This window comes from Lissotriton helveticus, chromosome 3_1, assembly GCF_964261635.1.
Source record: "Lissotriton helveticus chromosome 3_1, aLisHel1.1, whole genome shotgun sequence".
In the NCBI taxonomy this organism is placed as follows: domain Eukaryota; kingdom Metazoa; phylum Chordata; class Amphibia; order Caudata; family Salamandridae; genus Lissotriton; species Lissotriton helveticus.
This window is the reverse complement of record NC_136061.1, coordinates 1,914,126,184-1,914,148,404: the sequence shown is the minus strand read 5'-3', so window position 1 is coordinate 1,914,148,404 and position 22,221 is coordinate 1,914,126,184.

Here is a 22,221-nt window from a genome sequence, read left to right as displayed (position 1 = left end):
CATAAGTGCCCTCACACCTCCTCCTTATTATGTGCAATGCTTCTGAAACATGGTTGGGTATTTTCTTTCTTCACACACATCAACCACCACTCCAACCAACACTTCATGCAATCTTGCCTCTGCATGTTTTTCCCACCCGATACAACATCTCTACAAGGTAACATTGATGGATCAGTGCTCCATATAACTGCAATATCAATGTGTGTCTTTTCAAGGTACATGTAGAGCACAAACTGGTACCCCATAGGGCATCCTGGTGCTAGCCTTCAAACCTGAAATGGAGGAGAAGAATAGGAGAAGGATCAAAGATAAAAAATCCAGGTTTTAAGTACTGTCTTGTGCATAGAGAATTCTGGTGTGTGTTTGAAGGTTAAAAGGCAGGGCATTCAGTGTTTTACTAGAAGGAACCCGAAGGAGCAACCACCCAATCGACTCTAACTGATAGATGGGTAGTGAGAAGGGTCCTAGAAGCTGAGTGGAGGGAGCTGTTGCGTAAATCAAGACTCTGGCGTAGCTCTACTAGGTTTGTTTTCACACCCACAGGTGACACCAGTGAACTTAGTTCAATGCACTAATTCTTCAATGTGATAAACAGGTTATTGTAGCCCCACAGGACCCCACCCAATACTTAGTTGAAGTGGCATCAAATGCTTTTGAGTTACTAGCAGTCCCTAACAGGTATCCAGGGATGCAGTGGGAATTTCAAAAGTCAATTTTGTTCTTTACAATATCACACTCACAAACTGCAGTAAGAATAAGACATTTTAACTAAAAAGCATGTATTCTAACTGGGAAACAACCTTTACAACGCAGTCATTACATCGCACTACCTTTACATAGCAGTCATTACATCGCAACATCCTTTACATAGCATGTCATTACAACGCAGCCATTACATTGCATGTCACTACAACGCATGTCATTACAGCGCATGCCACTACAACGTAGGCATTACATCGCAAGTCATTACAATGCATACCATTACAATGCATACTACCCTTACACTATCCAACACTTACCCTACTGTTGCACTCACTGGAGTTAGAATAGTAATTTTTACCCCAACACTATCCAACACTTACCCTACGGTTGCACTCACTGGAGTTAGAATAGTAATTATTACCCCGATACTATCCAACACGTACCTTAAATGCGATGTAATGGTATGCATTGTAATGGTATGCATAGTAAAGGTATAATGCGATGTAATGGAATGCGTTCTAAAGGTTGTTTCTGAAAGTGCAATGTAAAATAATGCGTTGTAAAGGATGTTGCGATGTAAAAACTGCGTTGTAAAGGCATGCATTGTAAATGTATGTATTGTAACATCATACATTCATTTTAACTGGTTCATCCGTTTGCTTAGCACATCTAAAATAACCACACAGAATATTATTAAAACAGCACAAATGTATGTTGCAAGAGAATAAAATGAACAATTCTACCATTATTAAAATGTCATCTAGCAACCTTACACCCTAAAACCTACTTATATGGCTTCACTAGAAAAGTATGGAGTAACGTAACCTGCTATTTAGGGAGAATCTACACACTGCATTCCTATTTACAGCAAAACGCTGTAGTTGTCAGACGTAGGGGAGGCAGTGTTGCATTCAAAAGATAAAAAAAACACCCATCACATCAGTTCCTCTTCTCCCGGACTTGGCTCTGTATCTGCTTTCAGCATAAAACGCTAGGAGAATCATCTTTGCAATCTGGCAGTATCTTGTGCGAGAATCTGGGATGAAGGACAGCTCCTACTATGTGGTTGATTAGAGAGCTTTTTATACTATATATTTTCTGAGATTGGAATTTCTGACATAACCATAGGAATGTCTGACACTATCTATGTGCATCAAGATGCTAGTCTTAGATGCATTCTTATAAACAATTAGGGTACTTCAATTTAGATTACTCTGTTAATGTTGTTTTTCTTGTCTGTACTTGTGGTAGAGATAACAAGGCACTTATTCCAGACTGATTTCACATCAAATGTCTTATCGAGGTCATTGTCTGAATGACCTGACACTTTTACAAGTTCTTTGAAAGATAAGGACAGACACCATCTGCATCGAAGGTAGACATGTCAATGATTCTGAAAAAATAGAGAAACTGGTGTCCCTGTCTGCTCAAAATGAAGTCTGGCCTTATGGGCTATAGACAGAGCGTAACTGGAATTTGGATTAGAGATGGCGGAGCCCTTTCCCATGGATGGCATTGTGTACTACGCAGAGGGAGCTCAAGATAGTCCTTTTCTTTCTGGCCTCCTTCGATCTTGGGTTCCTAAGTATAAAGAGTTCCCATAGTGAAATCTGGGGATAATGTCTGCATGGACAACAGTGTGCTTAGCAATCTCCAGAAGGAAAAGCAGAAATGTTGTCAGCATCCTAAGTAGAGCCAAGAAGGTGGCCACCACTTTTCGTATTTATTTGGCAAAGAGGAGATGGTGGTCAACTATGGAGCTGGAATCTTTGGAGGAACACTCAGCAGTAGGAGCAGGGAGAAGTTCCTGTGACCACCAACCGGGAGACCAACCTATCGAGTGTTTGCTAAAGAAAAGATCCTCAGATTTGTCCTCATTGAGAGGACAGTTATTCTGCCACAGTTTGCATGCATTGACATAAGTTAGCCTCTTTGTGACAGAGAAATAGATTTAAGTGTTATCCACATATGTTATTGCTTCCATACCGAACGACCACATGATGGGGAACAGAGGTCTGGTGTGAATATTAAACAGTGTGGGGCTTAATGAAGATTCTTGGGGTCCCTGCAGGTGCTGACTGGGTATCCAAATAGTAAGAAGGAAGTTGCACAATTTGAGTTTTTTGGACAAAAAAAGGATCTAGCCTCTTCAGGGACCTCTTGCGGATACCATGTTGAAGAGGCTGGTGATCAAGATAGAATGATGCATTAAGGTCCAGAAAGACAAATACTACTGTCTTTCTTGAAGCATCTTGATATCATTAGTCATTGCTTAGAGGGCTGTTTCGATACATTGTAATGACAAATCTTTCAGGCAGCCTGTGTCTACCACATTTGTCCCTTGCCAGGTAATGAATGGACACAGACGAGAGTCCACCTAAGATGTCTACACAATTCTCATATAATGCATATTTCTTTGACCAGTCTTGAACTGCCCATCTCCGCTCCTGAGTAAAAATACCAAAGAAGACATGTTCAGCCCTTACTGTCCCAACAATGGATTTTTGAGCATGTGGTTCACCCTTTAATTGGAACCATAAATGGGTATATGCCACTGTGGTCTTAAACCGGATTTAGCACTGCATGGTTCTCTTATTTTGTGAAAAACTTTGTCATTGCATGAGCTTATTTCAATTTCCTAATTGTTTGGCTTTTTTAAAATTTTCTCTAAAGTATTCAATTTTTAATAACATATCCAATATTGAGATCGTCAAACAACCATCGTTTTGTGCATGTTTAAATTCAGCCTACTCTATCATGAAATCCAGCATGGCATAATGTCCAGATTTCGCGGATGGACGTAATTACGAAATTTGTGTCGGTGTACTATTGACCTTCTCAATTGGGAGTATCTTTTGACAAAATAAAGATGTATGCAGTATGAATAACAGACAAGCTCTTTGGGGAGCATTGTCTCTATTGCTGAATGAAGTGCTATCTTTGCACACCTGAATGCTGATCAGCAAAGTTCCCCTATGGCCATTAAGAACCAGTTGGTTGTGGTCCCATTTGCACCCCACAACCCAAAAAGTTTCACCACAAAAAATGTTTTAGAGGGGCGCCTAAATTCGGTACTCTATGGGGCAGACAGAGGGTAATGAAGTCCACTCGCATTGGTAGCCCTTTGACTTTCATACATAGGAACTTTGCATCAGTTGGAATTGGCTTTGTAAAGGCTCTATCACCACCTGTATCTAGTTTCCGTTAACAATGACTGCAAGGCCAGTGGTTCGCTTGTGAACTGAACAACAAAGAACATTGCTTTTTATTAGACTTTGAGTCCAGTTTCTGTCATTTCTGAGAATTGGAACTTCCAGCTTACCTTTGGTTGGTGGATATTATCCTTCCTGGCATCACAGTGCCTGTAGGAAAGTGCCTCCTTTGGCATGGTTAGCTCCCCACCTTTTGCCTGATGTCTGATGTAATTTCGAACTGTACGTGCAATGAGTTCCTGCTAACCAGTTTCCCGGTGCCAGATCTCCTTTCCCAAAAACTGTACCGCAATAGTCACAGCTTCTGTTTGCAACATAAGCCCCAGCAAATGGTACCCCTGCTACCCACGGCATGGGGCAGAAGTAGGTCCTCTAGGGACCCCTTACCTGGATCCGGCAGTGCTGCTATTGAAGGCCGCATGTCCAAATGCAGGACAAACTGAAGAGTCCCCATGGCCAACAGCCCCATGTTCCACCCCAACCCTGCACTGCAAAAGATATAGGTAAACAACCCCATTACAGGCCTTTAGCATAAAGGCATAAGGCCTTTATCATAAAGGCTTTTAGCATAAAGGCAGGATTCACTATATCGTATGTGAGAACCTATCAGCATGAGGAGCTGTGTCCCTACGATAGTCAGTCCATTCTGGGTATTGTAAGTGAACAGGGAAGCCATAAAGAGGTCATGGGCTGGATACTCGTCAACACGAGTTTCGTATGGTGGCTTTACTTATTTCTAAGATGTTTGGTACCAAACATCTTGTCTTAATAAATCCTTGCTGATGCCAGCATTGGATTTATTAATAAATCCCCTGAAATCTACCAAACACTGGTGTTGTCCCTGTCTAGTAATAGCCAGCCTGCCATCACCAGACATATTTCTGAACCCCTGGGTAGAGAGCCAGAATTCTCTGGATCCAAAGACAATACCTGCTCTGAGCAGAGGTGGTCACACCTTCCCCCTGCAGGATCTGCCTCAGCAGAAGAAGGAACGTCAAAGTACATGCCACCTTTGAACCCTGCCCCCAGATCTCTGCTGTTAGAAGCAGACGGCAATGGACCGGTCCTGCTCCACTTTTGGCGGGAGGAGTGGCGGAACAATTAGGTAAAGTAGGAGGTGAGTCTACCTTCACCCTGTACCACCCCTCAGGTGGGGCAGACGAGTTAGACCCCACTTTTCACTACCCGCCATCTTGAGGATGGGCATAGTAGCCTATTGGAAGCCAGGGTCTGCCCACCCCCATATGGGATGGGCATAAAGAGGGTATAGGCAGCCCATTGGCTACTCCCTGGCCTCCCCTAAAATTGCCCCTAAATTCAGTATTTAGGTTGCTCCTTGAGAACATGACTTCAGATTTGACAGACACAAGAAGACGACGGAAGAAGACGGCTGCAGTTCAAGAACTGTGACCATAGACAGCAGAAACTGGCACAGACCCCTACAGCTGCCAAGGACTCGACCTTTGCAACTTTTTATCTCTCCTGAAACCTACAAGGTCTCCAAGAATCTTCGGAGCCCTCCAGCCTTCTGCAAATTGTCCACAACCTCCCTTTGGGTTGAGGACTGGCACACTCGGTGTCGACGTGACTCACCACCGAAGAACAAATGCTGCAGCAACTAAGGCTTGTTGGTTCACCAATCCGATAGAACTGACCCTTGCACACCTACATCAACTGGAGGGATCCTCTCAAGATAATGACTGATGCTAGAAACAGCCCCGTTCCTGAGAGCTCATACCCTCTTGCCAGTGATGTCAACAGCATAAAAGCAGCAATATTGGCGCAATTGCCTCCTCCGTGATGGTCGGTCCTGCACCTTACCTGTGGCCTGACTGCTGCCGGTGACCTCTGAAACCAGCACTCATGACCTCCGGTACTCCTGACCCAGGTACGACCTGTCCACCTGCTTTACCCGAATCCAAGGCGCCCAAATACCTTCAGACCTCTGGTGGAGACGACCTCTGACCTTCCAAGGGACTGTGGTCATCCAAAACTCCTGGGGTAGTCCTTGTTCCAGCGAACACAATGGTAACTGAGTCAGCAATCCTCCACCATCTGAACCTGCACCATCATCCAGTAATCACGACTGCTGGGTTGGCAGTGTTCCAATTCCATTGACTTCCAGTGACCTGGTGCCGGCGACCGTAACTGTGTTGGCGGTCGATTGAACTCCACTGAAAGCTATAGGTTCCATTGCTTCACCGCCAGCTGGGATGGTAAATATTTGACAGTATCAACCACCACCGAGTGCGTCGATACTAAAAGTACTGCATACTTTTAACTGCATAACCTTTCCTCCAATATTTCAAGCATCTTCCAAGTATTTATTTAAATATTGAAAGTGTACCAAGTATATTTCCGGTTTGAAGTATTGGTTCTCAAATATATGTGTAGAGAATCTTGTAATTCTTGAGTGTGTCTCATTTATTGCCTCTGTGAATACAACAAATGCTTAACACTGTCCACTGATATGCTTAACTATTCGACCACCCTACCACAAAAAGAGTGTTAGTATTATCTACTTGTTGCCTCTATCTTCCTTTAGGGAATTTCTTGCACTCTCAACATAGTCTACTTCATTTCAGTACACTGTACAGAGAGGCGGTATCTTACAGTGCTCATAGAAGACTTTGTGATCATATGTCAGCCCTGAAGGTGCCAGCGCCATTTGTTGTAGTGGTTTTCACTATTTTAGCTGCCCTACCTACGTAGAAAAAAATACCTATTCCGATAAAAGCATATAGCTCTAACTTTAAAATTTAGTTCAATTAATGTATTTGCTAAGGTATGTTGTACATGAATGTATAACCTACTACCACCTACTGTGGTAAGTCCTGACTGCTCAGCCTTGCTAACCTTGGAGAGACAAGTGCACAAAGGGAGAAGTTTGGTTTATCCAGTTTAAGTGCAATAGATGCATATACCCTGTAGCAGCACTTGTAAACAATAATAACCATCATGGATACGGCCCAGTAACCCCTAACCTCACCAGGCCAAGGGGAAATGCTCAGTATAGCCAGAAGACCATCAATTATGGGTAGGGGGAGATAAAACCATGCCCACAATATCCAACTTTACATGACTTCGATGATGTGAAGTTTCCCTGCTCATAGGCCTGCACACTGGTGTCTACAGCAAGTCCTGAACTGAGAAGCAGGACATACTTTGCCTCAGAAACATCTGCAACAGGAATGCAGCAGTGGGCTGGGCAGCAGATGGGCCAGGGGGCTGGATCTTGAGGCAGTGGCAGGAAACAACAGGCTGAAGCGATATGTGTTTGGAGGACTGCCCCATGAGACACTGGCAGGCAGGGTCAAACTGAGACAGAAAATAGGCCCAGGCGCTAAAATAAAAGAGGCCCCTATCAGTGAATTAGAAAACAAAAAAAAGGAACCCACATTTATAAATTGTGGCAGTTTTGAACTTGTAAAGACATGCTGTATCGATGTTTTGGAAGGATTGGAAGACTGCATGGGTTTGTGCTTGCTGCAGGCAATGTTTGTTTTAATACCCGTGAAAGCAACAGTAAAAACAAGCCCACAAAACAGGCCACAGCCAGTCAAAAAAACTGCCCACAGCCTAACCTATCAGACCGCCCATCAGGCACTACCTAATTCCCCAGTTGGCTGGTCCATACCTGCTGATAGGTGAGAAGAGACAATGGGCCGAATTATGATGTCAGTGGATCCGACATCTGCCTCTGCGGTCTGCCCACCACATTATGATGCGACAGGCTGAGGGACCGTCCGCTGTGCTTCCGACGGGCTCAAGGAGCCTGTCGGTGCGTCGGATACCTAACATAATGATGATGTTGGTTTCCAACAACCATTCCATGTCGGCCTTTCTGACATGGAAAGACCGTCGTCAAGTGACATTGAGGGCCCCCTAGTAGGGGCACCTTCCATCCTGGCCCTCCGCACTGGGGCATGGGGGCACCTATGGCATTAGTGGGGTGGGGAGGAGAGGTTAAGAAAGAACACTTACCTATCGGCCTGCCTACAGGCTGACCACTGCCTCTCCTTGGTCCTCTTTTCCTTCCTTCTGCTTAACAGAAGGCAGGATCAGGAAGCACCCACCCAGGCTCACTTGGCCAAGCACAACGCTGCAATGCAGTGTTGTGATTGGTCTGGGTGCCATGGTTCAGTGCTCAGATGTAAACTGGGGTCCTGGGGCATGTTATCCACCCAAGCTGTAATGCAGCCTTGATGGAGAACATGCAAAGCGCGGAGGAGTGTTTGGCCGGCCCAGGAGGGCCAGCAACACATTCATGCTTACTTGGAGTGGGCAAACCACCCCTCCCCAGACCTTTTCTGTAAGCAGGGCAGCCCCGCCCACAAACCTGCCTCAGCATAGAAAAATATAATGATAATTCCATTTTGTTATTATTATTTTATTTTTCCTTTTTTTGCAGTGGAGGATCCGCCACTCTTTATAGCTCATGTTTGGAGACGCTAGATCCATTATGAGTTTTGCTACATTCCCCAGCTATGAGCAGCAATATTAAGCCTTTTTTGTTTATTATTTGAGGCAGTGCAAATACAAAGCTCCACCCCCTCCAAGGTCCCGCTAGAGCTGCTCATGTAGAGACAGGCTCAAAGCCACAACCTCAATCTCCAGGCTCCCCGCACTCTCAGGCCCTATCTCCTTTTACACTTTTTTCAGAGTAGGTGGGTCTGATATGCAAAATGAGTGAAAGAATAACAACAGTTAACAATTTACTTTGTGTACATGCTCTTTCAAACCAAATATGCTCAATGCTTACCCCCGAGGATGTCTTCATCTGTTTTCAGCATTCTACAAATCTACGTACTGGCATCGCACAAAGCGTATTCTGGTTTCTGAATACTTGAACATTATTGCCTTCCTGTTTCTCATTTGTTTATTTACAATCCTCTTTTGCATTGGGAATGCTTGGAATTAAGAGGAGGCCTAAGTAACAATGGCTGTGTTTCAGAGTATTTAGGCAGTTTGTGGTTGGGAGTAGACACTGGCTATAGTCCAGAACCCTAGTGTATGGCAAGAATAGACACTGTATGAGTTAAGAAATCCAGTGAGGGTGAAACACATGTTTGGAGTGGTTCTTGGTCAATGGTGGAGTTTCAGTTTGCTCTGACAAGGGTCTCTACATGTGCTCATACAGAACTGATATATCTGAGGACCTAATGCAGACGTGGGGCGTAAAACACAAGCCCCTGCAGCCATTGCAGTGCGGGTGCCCCCACCCCTTCAGAAGGCCCACAAACCTTCAGGGTGCCACTATTCAGACCAAGGCTAAATGAAGATCTGTGAGATTTGATAGATTCAGCGTCCGTCAGTGCATTCTGTAGACAAGGTATCATCATGTGTTATGCCACATGCAGAAAGTGTAATGCTGTTCACATAAAAATTCTTCTTCATGTCCACAATATATTTCAGGATATAAAATACAGAAATAATATAAGACATAGATATTAGGTCTTACATCTCATTTATAGAGTTATCAACTCATTGGGTGTATATTTTTCATTTTCAACCCCAATGGGTCCACATTTCAATTAATGATGTATAGGACACACTAGTTATGTCAGGCCATAGTTTGACACCATGGAATTTTCCTTTCCATATTTCCTGATTTCTTATCTTCTGATCGATGGTCTTTTATGTCAATTTTACCCTTGCATTCCATTTAGGGGTCACCAGAGGTTACACATGTAAGACCTAGCTTGCAACCTCTGGCACTGCCTTGTGGCCCCTGGTTTCAGAGTTGGTAAAATCAGTACCAAAAGTAACCCCGGGCTTAGAGGGTGTAGCGGGACTATGTGGAGGGCCACAGAGTTGAGAACAAACTCCGTGGAGCTCCGCTACACCTCCCGGCTCCCGCTTAATACTGGAATAAAACTACTTTTAAAGAAAATAAAAAACACTTATCTTGGCTGGGGCGTCCCCGCCTACTCTACTCCTCCTCTTCATCACCGTCTCTGGGGAAATTGCGCATGCGCGCACGCCCACACATGTGCATTTCTCGCGAGAAAGCAGAGTAGGCAAATCTCCTCACACTCCACGGGTGGAGCGACAGTCTCCGCCTAGGGTTGTCCAAAAGTACATGAGTGGCTCATTCATATGGTTGTCAGGGCTCTACCATCCTTGTTTTCTACCTTTTTAGGTCTCACGTGGCGTACTGCGCACATGCGCAGTCGAGCTCGCAAGATTTTATGTTTAAGAGTGAACTTCACTAGCAAGGGTTAAGCCCCGCCCATCTTCTCCATTGGCTGACCTCCTAAACGGTGGCCAGCCATTGGAGAAGAGGTCCTAGTGACGTTCTCCTTTCTCGCTAAGCCACGTCCTTTTCAGACTGAGATCCTTGCCTTACGTTTGTGGTAAAAGGCTCCTTATCTTCTTTATGGGTCCACATGGCCCCATAAAGAAGATAAGGAACCTTTTACCCCAGCAGGAAGTCGGGGCACCCAGTATGAAAGAGACGGGGCTTTGAAGAGTAATTTTTTTTAATTCCTACGCGTCTTCCCTGCCCTCTGCCCCAGCCTCGGACTGTCATTGGTCTGTTCCCCCATCTGTCCCGGGCCTGGCTGAATGGAGGCATAGCTGGAGAGTAGGCTCCTTGTTTGAGCTGCTGCCGGCGGACACAGGACCGAGCCTCCTCCAGCGGCCGAGCATAGACTCACTCTGACCCGAGGGGCGCTGGTCTTGGACGCTGGCTGCCACGGCGCGCCGACGATGGACCGGAACAGAAGAGGTAAGGACCACGTGCCTGTAGTTCACTGCTACCTCCTCGGAGCCCCGCCCGAAGCCTCCTAACGGACCCGGAGTGTAGGGCTTGAGTCCTCACCTCAACAGGCGCTGCCATTCTTCTTACTTCTAAGTTTAAAACTAGGAATAGTTTTGGTACACAAGTCAGGTGTAAATAGCACGGCAGCTTTCATGCTGTACACGGGCCAACAATCCTGTTACGCTGGCAGCCGTGAGCGGCTGCGACGTCACTTCCTCCGTGGAAGCTCTGCCAGGGCTCGCGTGCTGTCTCTACTGCTCCTCACGGGGCGGCCGTGTACGATCCCGACTGAAAAGAAGGCTGCGATGCAGGAGGGCTCGTGAGGGCGAGCACGGAGGATGGCCGCTGCCACGGAGTGCCAGAGCGGCGCCTCCGGCCGCCACGAGAAGAGCCTGGGTTTGCTGACTACCAAATTTGTCACCCTGTTGCAGGAAGATAAGGACGGCGTGCTGATCTTAAAGTGGTCAGTGCAACTTCCGTACTCACTGGAGATGCGTCCTGCATGTGCAGGGGTCTAAGAGCGCTGCATTCCCCATTCGTATGTGTTTGGTTGTGGGGTGCAGTCTTAAACTTGTTTTCTACATGTGGCAAAGTTAGGAGAGAGTAGCAGAGAATGAGACACCTGGAAATTGAGGGTCCTCGGCTCGAGTCTGATTAAACATGTCAGTCTTTCGTTAATCTGAACCTTTGCTCTCTTTGCGAGGTGCCCTTACTTCTCAAGTAGGGGAATGTTTTTAGGTCTCGCGTTTGCAAGAGATTAAGCTATTGGCATTGTAAATGACAATGCCATTTATTTATCTGTTTTCAAAACCAACACATACATAAAAATGTTGTCATTTACAATTCCAATAGCTCTAACTTTTGCAAAGGCGAGACCGATGCATTGTAAATGCTTGTTTTAAATTATACTAATAGTGAATAGTATTCCATTATTCAGTAAGTGCCAGTTCCCGAAAAATTAGTTTTGATGCAAACACTGGCTCAAATTAAGTACTGGTGATGTGACGCCAAGCAAGGCACAAAGAAAGCGGCCGCGAGACAACACAGTGGTACCTAGGAGAGGAAAAAGCAGATAGGTTGCAACATCTGATCTTTGGTATTTCTACCAATTTAACCCATTCACATCATTTATGGGGTCACCAGGGAATTCATCTATAAGCTCTACCTTGCTCCTTGCAACTGCCTTTGGGACCACTCGTCTCAGAGTTGGCAAGTCAGTGCCAGGTGCACATGGTCAGCTCGTTCATATGGCTGTTGTGGCTCCACTCTCCTTGTTTTTCGCCTAAAGAATTTTAACTAAAACACAGATAGCAGAACTAAAGGAATGAGCTGCAGTAAGCGAATAACACGACAAAGACAGATCCTCAAATGTTGAGACACACAGAGGATCAGATTTCAAGACCATTTTTTATATGAAACCAGTGGTTGCACTTCTTCCAATGACCCAGGGAATGGATTACCACCATCGTGTATTTCAAGACACAATAAGCTTCCTGTTACTGAGAGTCATATTGTTTTGTGCACGTACCACTAGAAGTCCCAGGTGTTATATGTACATCACCTGTAAACGTTTTTCACTTTTTCCACTGTTTGCAAAAGTGTGGCCTCAAGGAACAGTAGTGTCTCCTAGAGATAAGTGTACCTCTTTAACCCAAAGTCTTCTGTTTCTTAATAGTATTTCGACTATGCTCACAGGTCCTACTGATTCCGCTGCTCAGTGTAACTGAGTGGGACCTGCAAAGACCCATGGATTCAGTACTCATTCAACGGAGTCCACAAAGGCTCACAGTTCCTTTTCGGGGAGGCATAACACACGTCTATTATTTATTTTTTCTGCATGGATTGTTTAAAGTATTTTATTTGCTGCTAAACATATTTACATTGTGTTAGTAAATAAGTTCTTGTGGACCATTGTTTTGTTGGTCATTAGTAATTAATTTATTGTGCAAAAATGTTTGAAAGTATAATTTCGAAGAGCAACAGTTTTGATTAAGGGCCAGATGTAGGTAATTCCTATTTACCGACTCCTAAATACCGACTCATACCGAATCAGTATTTAAGAGTCGGTAAATAGGAAGGAGGCAGATGTAGGTAAAAAATTACCAATTCTGTAAGAGTCGGTATTTACCGAATCGGTAAATACCGATTCGGTATTTCACATTGATTCCTATGGGCCTTGAAGCCCATAGGAATCAATGTGAAATACCGATTCGGTATTTACAGATTCGGTAAATACCGAATCCTGCAAGGGTGCAGGGGGTTGTCACTTTGACACCCTCTAGCACCCCAAGTACAGGCATGTGTGCCATGTGGCACACAGACATGCCACATGTCTGTGTGTCACATGGCACAGGTGTGCATGCACCGATGTGCATGCACACCTGAATTCGGTAATATTCCACCCAATAGGATTGGGTGGTAAAATACCGACTCTTAAGGGCCTGTGGCACTCTTAGGAGTGTCACCTACATATGGATTTACAGAATCGGTATATTTACCGATTCGGTAAAATACCGAAATGGTAAATTTACCGATTCGGTAAATATACCGATTCTGTAAATTCAGACCCACCTACATCTCAAAAGCCAAATACCGGTCGGTAACGGACGAAATCGGCCGTTACTGACCGGTATTTGGCAACCTACATCTGGCCCTTAGTGCTTAAATTATTGGTGTAAAAATAGAGACACTATAAAAACCCAATTTATAGAAGGTACATTCTCCCTCTCTGCTTCCCCTTACCTCAGTTATTCTTTCTCTCACTTCGCTAACATGTCCTCATCATTTTGTTTGGAATATTTGCAAATATCCGTGAAAAAGGTAATGGATCCATTACCGGTGCTTCAACGTCTGGTATGAAAGGAATGTGTGTACTGATCATCAGGTTATGTAGCATGTAGCATTTCATGACAGTGAAGCATTGTTTGCCAGGACTACTCACACCTTCACGTCCTGAAACATGGAGCCATTTGAAAAATCTGTTAAGGAAAAGAAAATAATATTATTTTTGTGCAGGATATTTTTCTTCACCTTTTGAATAATAATATTTTGTCGGTAGCCATGATTGAAAAAAAAGTACGCAAAATTTCCCACATAAAGAAAAATATTGAAAGCGAATTAATCAAAAACACACACTTTAAAATTCGTTTTTTTTCACAACATGTAAAAATGTTATACTTGACATGTAACTGAGCCCTTTCAAGTTGAAATATAACTTTTGTAATCGTGCTAGAGCATTGGTACATAGATAGCGTAATGTGATGAGCCCGGTATTTGACACTTCTTTATATTATTATCAAGACATATTACCATAGTAGTTGCAATTTGTTTAACTCCACATTTGCAATAAGAGGCAGAAGTTCAGGTAGAAAAGCGGGCATTTTACAGAAAAAATCTTTAATTCCATAGTTCCTGGTATAAACCCTCATGCAGCCATCTGGCTCAGGTTCGTGGTGGCCCCGGTCCTTCGCCTTTTGTTGGTTGTTTATATTTTGTATTTATTGGACATTAGTTTTACGTCACTGAGGAAACTCATATGTCCCTAAATATTTCCTTATACCAGTGCTCCCATGACTCTCACATCTCTACTCTTTTACTAAAATGACAGCTGCGATCTAGCCTATTGACACTCTGAGCTGACATCACTCAATCCATAAAAACCATAGATGTAGATGACACCCATTTCAGACGGGTCTCCCTTCCTGCAAGCAGGATTGGTGAAAATAATAGTGATGAGTGTTTTTTGCATAATTTTATCAAGGACCCACCACCTTCTAAAAAAGCAAAAATCACCAGTGCAAAGTTTACCTCTACTATTGTATCAGATAAGGCATTACCGACTTCTTGCCAGAGCACCTGAATAGTGCGACACTGCCGGAACATATGAATGTCGTCTGCCCTCTCTATACCAACCTTTTAAGCAAAGCCTTCCTTTCTTGACCTCCAAAGCTTGATAGCTTCTTCGGCATCTAGTATGCCCTGTACACTGCAAATAGATTATATTTTATGTTTAAATTTGTTTTATTATTAGTACACTGCATACATTTTGCTGTAATTCAAAGCAACAACAAGATGTGCAAGTTTGGCGTCAACATTTGGCCATAGATAGCATGCAGTGAATAAAACAAGGAAACCCCAACTCCCCCCTCTTAAGCCCACCCTCCTCCCACCGGGTACCTAACCAGAATGTGTTCTAATTATCGGACTCCTGGTGACTGTGTCGTGTAATGGGTTATTCTATTATGCCGTAGGGTCTACTGGTCTCAATATTTGTAAAATAGATGATTTGTTCTGAGAGGTGCGGGTTTTGCTGAAGCCCATATAGTAGGCATTGATACTTGCCATAGGTGTTTTAACTCCAGCATTGGCAGGTCGCTCTTCCAAGTTACCTTTGGCAAGGTAAAGGCTCCGTCCCAGTCTTGTACTAGCGTCCAATACAATTTAGAAATGTATCTTCTTTGAGGAGGACTCTCTTATAGTCTTCCTCCCATTCCCTATTTCCTTCCCTGACGTTACCCAGTCCGCGCGCCCAACTTGCCAATTAAGCTCTGCACTGATAGTTGCTGGAGGTCAAAAGCCCTATAGTGATAGGAGGAAAGTTTAGCGTATTATTGAAGCCTACCCTTGATAAATCTACTATGAGGGATACAGCAAGCTTTCCTAAGATGAGGATGTATTTAAGGCAGCTGAGTGTTTCCTATATAAATTTGGTGGTCCTAAGTTTTTTAAAAAGGTTTTCAGAGCTGCTTTGGATCTTTGGTATGGCTTTAGGAGGAGATGGGGTATTGGATATTTTTCTGATTTCGCTCCAGTTTGGGACTCCCGCGAAACACCAGAATTATTAAAAGAAGCCCTCATTGTTCCACTCAGGAGGGCAAGGGTCTCAACTTGGTCAGATTTAATGTCGTCTGAAGGAGTTCACCCTTGGGAAGTACTGAGTATTAAAACAAATCATGAGCTGTCCATATTTAAGTTCATCCAACTATCTTCTTGGTTTGCAGCACCAAAAGGGATATTGGTGGTAACTTTGAATTGGAGTTGCCCTTTCAAGATGTTAGACCTAAGAACAAGGAAGTCGCAAGGTGGTACGATGGACTCTCAGCGGCAGAAGAGAGGGAGCAACTACCGCTGCATGCGGTCTGGACAGGAAGCCTCCCAGAGGGTGCAGAGCAGGAATATCGATGAGGAAATATCGTGGGACAATAATATCGCCACAGAAATATTGTTTGGAAGAAATATCGGCAACAAAAATATAGATGACAAGAATATCGACTGACAGGTAAGTAACATCGATTACAAAAATATAGTTGTAATAAATATCATTTACAAAAATATAGTTTATAAGAATTGTTTGTCATTTTATTATATGTTTTAGAATGTTTCTACTTATTAATTTATTTTAAGTTTAATTTTGCGTTATTAGTTCCGTAGCGGGTTGTGGGTTTATAGGGGAATATGGTGGGAAGTAATGTAATTATGTAAAATTAATTGATTAAATAATATGTTCATTTATTAATTAATTATAGTTTAATAATTAGGTAATTAATTTCAATTAGCCAATTAATAATTAATTATGTTAATTTAATTTATTTTAGGTGTGTGTTGTGGTGTTTTTATATGTAAATGGTGTGAAGGGTGGTAAGTAATAACATTTTTATTGATTAATTATTAAATAGTTTAAAATTAATTTCTATTAATTATTTAGTAATTATTCATTGTAATTGTGTAATTAATTTTAGGTGTGTGTTGTGGTGTTTATATGTGTAAATGGTGTGAAAGCTGGTAAGTAATTAATTGTCTATTTATTAATTACTAAATAGTAAACAATTAATTTTCATTAATTAATTAGTAAATATTAAATGTAATTGTGTAAATAATTTTTGTTGTTTGTTGTGGATTTTATAGTGCTAATTATTTTTTTCATCTTTGTTAATAACAATATATTTATATATTAATTATGTTAAAATTAGAAATTAAATGTAATGAAAATATTGATATTTTTATTTTTTATTGTTTTGGGATCCCGCGCTTTCCCTACTATTGCACTCACTGGAGTGGGAATAGTAAATTTTACCCCTACACTATCCAGTGCTTTCCCTACTGTTGCACTCACTGGAGTGGGAATAGTAATTTTCACCCCTACGCTATCCAGCGCTTTCCCTACTGCTGCACTCACTGGAGTGGGAATAGTAAATTTTACCCCTCCGCTATCCAGCGCTTACCCTACTGTTGCACTCACTGGAGTGGGAATAGTAAATTTTACCTCTACGCTATCCTGCACTTTCCCTACTGTTGCACTCACTGGAGTGGGAATAGTAAATTTTACCCCTCCGCTATCCAACGCTGTCCCTATTGTTGCACTCACTGGAGTGGGAATAGTACATTTTACCCCTATGCTATCCAGCGCTTTCCCTACTGTTGCAATCACTGGAGTGGGAATAGTAAATGTTACCCCACCGCTATCCAGTACTTTCTCTACTGTTGCACTCACTGGAGTGGGAATAGTAATTTTTACCCTCCAGCTATCTAACGTTTTAACTATTAATGTTTTTATTTTGTTATTAAATGTATGTATTCTTTTTTTATAGTTTAATGTGTTAATTAGACATAGAATATATTAAATATTTTTATTTATTTAAAATTATTTATATATGTTTTTATTTTATTTTTATATAAGTAATAACGTTTATTTAAATTAAATAAAGATAATAGGTAATAAAATGTATTTAAGTAAATATATGTATATGTACACTTTTTTGTGTTTATATTAATTAAATTGAGTTTTTTGTTATAATTAGTTAAAATATATATCAAAATTAATTTAATTTGTTAATAATATTAATATTATTTAATGAATTTGTTCTGTTATTTTTTTTAAGTCGATATTTTTTTACATCTATATTTTTTACATCGATATTTTTGAGTTGATATTACTGTACTTACCTTTTTAAGTATAGGGAGTCGGTATTTTTGTTATCGATATTTTCACATCGATATTTTTTTCATCAATATTTTTAATATCGATATTTTAACATGGATCCCTCCCAGAGGAGGACTTTGAATTAATTTGGGATAGTTCTCCGAAGACTCTTTATTCAACGGTTAAACCGGCCAATTTGAAGCACAAACATTTTTTTACTATTAATTGTCTCTATTGGACCCTGCATAAAATATCCAAGTTTGCACCTCAACCTCACCTAAGTGTGTGAAATGTGGCTGCATAGGAGCCAATGATATTCATATTTTTTCTGAATGTCCATGCCTGAAGATCTTTTGGGACTCTGTAGAATTATCACTTAAAGGAATCTTTGATAACGAAATCATACCTAATACAACAAGTTTGTTATTAAGGAGGCATTGTAGAGGGTTGCTTTTCTATTGAATTCTTATTGCTTGGAGGGAAATCAGTTTGAAATGGAAGGATCCTCTGCCTCCAATAGCAGAGGACTGGGTCAGGGCTGCGGTCAGAGTCTGTGGCCTTGACTACTACTAAAAGTCCCGGCATATCTATCTGGTCTCGATCTTTGGGTGTTGGTCAACCTTCCCTATGATTACACCGCCTCACTGACAAAAGATGAGTGTCCAGATGGAATGGACCAGTGTGAGTGCAATGACTGCTGGGCGGGCAGTTAGACAATGGTTTTTTTTCATTGCTTTGCAGACGTTTCTCGTTGACATGAGAAAAAAAAAGATACAGTAGAATGTTTCGCGATAAACAATAACTCTGCTCCCACACATATAATCTGGGACACATACAGAGTCTTCATTAGGGGAAGGATAATAAACCAGGCAGCAAACAAACATAAGGATACTAAGAACAGACTAAGAGATTTAGGAGCTAAATTAGCAGACTATCTGGAAGGAGTGCTACGAGAAAATCGGAGGCCAGTAAACTAGCTCACTATGAATCCACATTCATAGTGAGCTAGTTTATATTGAAGGGTGTGGGAAATTACTGGCATGGAAGATGAAGGTGGAGCATGCCAAAAATATTATTAAGGAAACTGAAATTAAAGAATCTGGCAAACGGTGTAGGGAGGGCTCAGATATGTTAGCAGGCCTTCACCAACTTTTTTCAAGAGCTATATACAGGGGATTTAGCAGTCTCTGAAGATCAGATAGGGGATTATTTCAGGGATTATGCCTTGCCAATACTATTAGCTGAATTAAAGCCAGGCTTAAATCAGGCGATTAGTATGGAGGAGGTGCAGGGGCGATCAAGATTCTAAAGAAAAGGATAGCAGCCGGCCCGGATGGCTTACTGAACAAACTGTATATGATTCTAACAGAGGAGCTGATTATGGCTTCAACCAATTTATTAAATGGTGTTTTCTCTGAAGGTCACGCTTTTCTACAATCCCGGAATGAAGCTACAATTTGCATATTCTTGAAACCAAATAAGGATCCTAAGATCCGTGAATCATATAGACCGATCTTTCTACTCAATAGCGTTTATAAGACCTATACACATTTGTTAGCAAGAAGATTGGAAAAGGTGATCTGGACCCTAGAACCCGAAGACCAAAAGGGTTTCACTGAGACAACTTCATGAGCTAACACATGATTTGGTGGGTGCGATAGATATGACAGCAGAAAATTAATCTCCATTAGCACTTTAACCTTTAACACCGCTAAGTCTTCGACAGGGTGAGCTGGCCTTTTCTACACTCCTCTATCAAGCAATATGACTTGGGAGAAGAATTTGAAAGGGCAATTAGCTTAATCTATAAAAAACCAACAGCGAGGATTGTAGAGAATGGAAGGCTAACTAATCAGTGTAACATAGAGAGAGGGACAGAGCAGGGGTGCCCGCTGTCACTTCTGCTCATAACCTATATTTGAGTCCCCAGCTGAGTACCTGCAGCGCGAGGCGAACTCTGTCCGGGGACCTTCTTGCGCCAGCAACCGCCGAACTTGCTCCTGCCTTCCTCCCTCCCGCCGCCGCAGCCCACAGCCACCAGCGGCCGCAGTGCGGAGGGGGGGCTTTGCGGACTACAATTCCCAGAGGCCCTAGCGGCACCGGAAGCCGCAGCACGTCATTTCCGCGCCAGGAGGCGCACAAAAAGGGTCACAACCTCCGTGGAGTGGAGGACATACCTGCAGCGCGGGGCGAACTCTGTCCGGGGACCTTCTTGCGCCAGCAACAGCCGAACTTGCTCCTGCCTTCCTCCCTCCCGCCGCCGCAGCCCACAGCCACCAGCGGCCGCAGTGCGGAGGGGGGGCTTTACGGACTACAATTCCCAAACGCCCTAGCAGCACAGGAAGCCGCAGCACGTCATTTCCGCGCCAGGAGGCGCACAAAAAGGGTCACAACCTCCGTGGAGTGGGGGACTTACCTGCAGCGCGGGGCGAACTCTGTCCGGGGACCTTCTTGCGCCAGCAACCGCAGAACTTGCTACTGCCTTCCTCCCTCCCGCCGCCGCAGCCCACAGCCACCAGCGGCCGCAGTGCGGAGGGGGGGGCTTTACGGACTACAATTCCCAGACGCCCTAGCGGCACCGGAAGCCGCAGCACGTCATTTCCGCGCCAGGAGGCGCACAAAAAGGGTCACAACCTCCGTGGAGTGGGGGACTTACCTGCAGCGCGGGGCGAACTCTGTCTGGGGACCTTCTTGCGCCAGCAACCGCCGAACTTGCTCCTGCCTTCCTCCCTCCCGCCGCCGCAGCCCACAGCCACCAGCGGCCGCAGTGCGGAGGGGGGGCTTTACGGACTACAATTCCCAGATGCCCTAGCGGCACCGGAAGCCGCAGCACGTCATTTCCGCGCCAGGAGGCGCACAAAAAGGGTCACAACCTCCGTGGAGTGGGGGACTTACCTGCAGCGCGGGGCGAACTCTGTCCGGGGACCTTCTTGCGCCAGCAACCGCCAAACTTGCTCCTGCCTACCTCCCTCCCGCCGCCGCAGCCCACAGCCACCAGCGGCCGCAGTGCGGAGGGGGGGCTTTACGGACTACAATTCCCAGACGCCCTAGCGGCACCAGAAGCCGCAGCACGTCATTTCCGCGCCAGGAGGCGCACAAAAAGGGTCACAACCTCCGTGGAGTGGGGGACTTACCTGCAGCGCGGGGCGAACTCTGTCCGGGGACCTTCTTGCGCCAGCAACCGCCGAACTTGCTACTGCCTTCCTCCCTCCCGCCGCCGCAGCCCACAGCCACCAGCGGCCGCAGTGCGGAGGGGGGGGCTTTACGGACTACAATTCCCAGACGCCCTAGCGGCACCGGAAGCCGCAGCACGTCATTTCCGCGCCAGGAGGCGCACAAAAAGGGTCACAACCTCCGTGGAGTGGGGGACTTACCTGCAGCGCGGGGCGAACTCTGTCTGGGGACCTTCTTGCGCCAGCAACCGCCGAACTTGCTCCTGCCTTCCTCCCTCCCGCCGCCGCAGCCCACAGCCACCAGCGGCCGCAGTGCGGAGGGGGGGCTTTACGGACTACAATTCCCAGACGGCCTAGCGGCACCAGAAGCCGCAGCACGTCATTTCCGCGCCAGGAGGCGCACAAAAAGGGTCACAACCTCCGTGGAGTGGGGGACTTACCTGCAGCGCGGGGCGAACTCTGTCCGGGGACCTTCTTGCGCCAGCAACCGCCGAACTTGCTCCTGCCTTCCTCCCTCCCGCCGCCGCAGCCCACAGCCACCAGCGGCCGCAGTGCGGAGGGGGGGGCTTTACGGACTACAATTCCCAGATGCCCTAGCGGCACCGGAAGCCGCAGCACGTCATTTCCGCGCCAGGAGGCGCACAAAAAGGGTCACAACACCCGCGTCGCGGGACCGCGCGCCGGCTAAGCCCGGGCAAAGGGCGGGCCCTCTGTGGCCCTCAGAGGCTCGAGGAGGCCGGGACAGGCCCCCCCATTTGACTCCAACGAAGGAGGAGGTATCGGGTTGTGTTTTTATTAATCCTTGTTGTTTCTTTTGAACTCACATTGCACCCTTTCCTTGTTTTTCCTCTCAATATGTCCATCTGGGAGGAGTTGAATGCCTTGTGTGGTACGAACTACGTCCAGGATGTGTCCACCCCCCCCTATAGTGGGTAGAGATCCTGATGCGGAAAAAGACAATGACACTGGGAATTCACCTAATGCCGATATAATGTGCACTAGCCCCTCATTATCTCCTTCCAATCCATCTTTATTATTACCGATTGAGACCGTGAACACAATACCTGACCCTGTATCACCACTTCAATTGACCTTACTGGCCCAGATAGAGCAACTGTTAGTATCTGCTTTATCACCCCTGGTCACAAAAATCGACGCCCTGGGAGATAGGCTGACCATTATTGAAAAAACAATACTAAGGAGCTATACTCCAACTGAAAAAACTGCTACATCCATCCACCCCATTTTCGCCAGCAAAATCGAAAAGCTTAAGCCTACGAAAGCTCAAACTCTTGAACCCCTCATGTCTATACCCAATCCAATAAGCTGGAATATTACTTTTAACTCTGTACCTGTACCCCATAGAGTTCCCAGGACCTCACTCCGGATTAACTTACCTCCAGAAGCCGCCCCCTATGTGGCTGTTCTCTCTGGGGTCCCTGCACTTAGGCA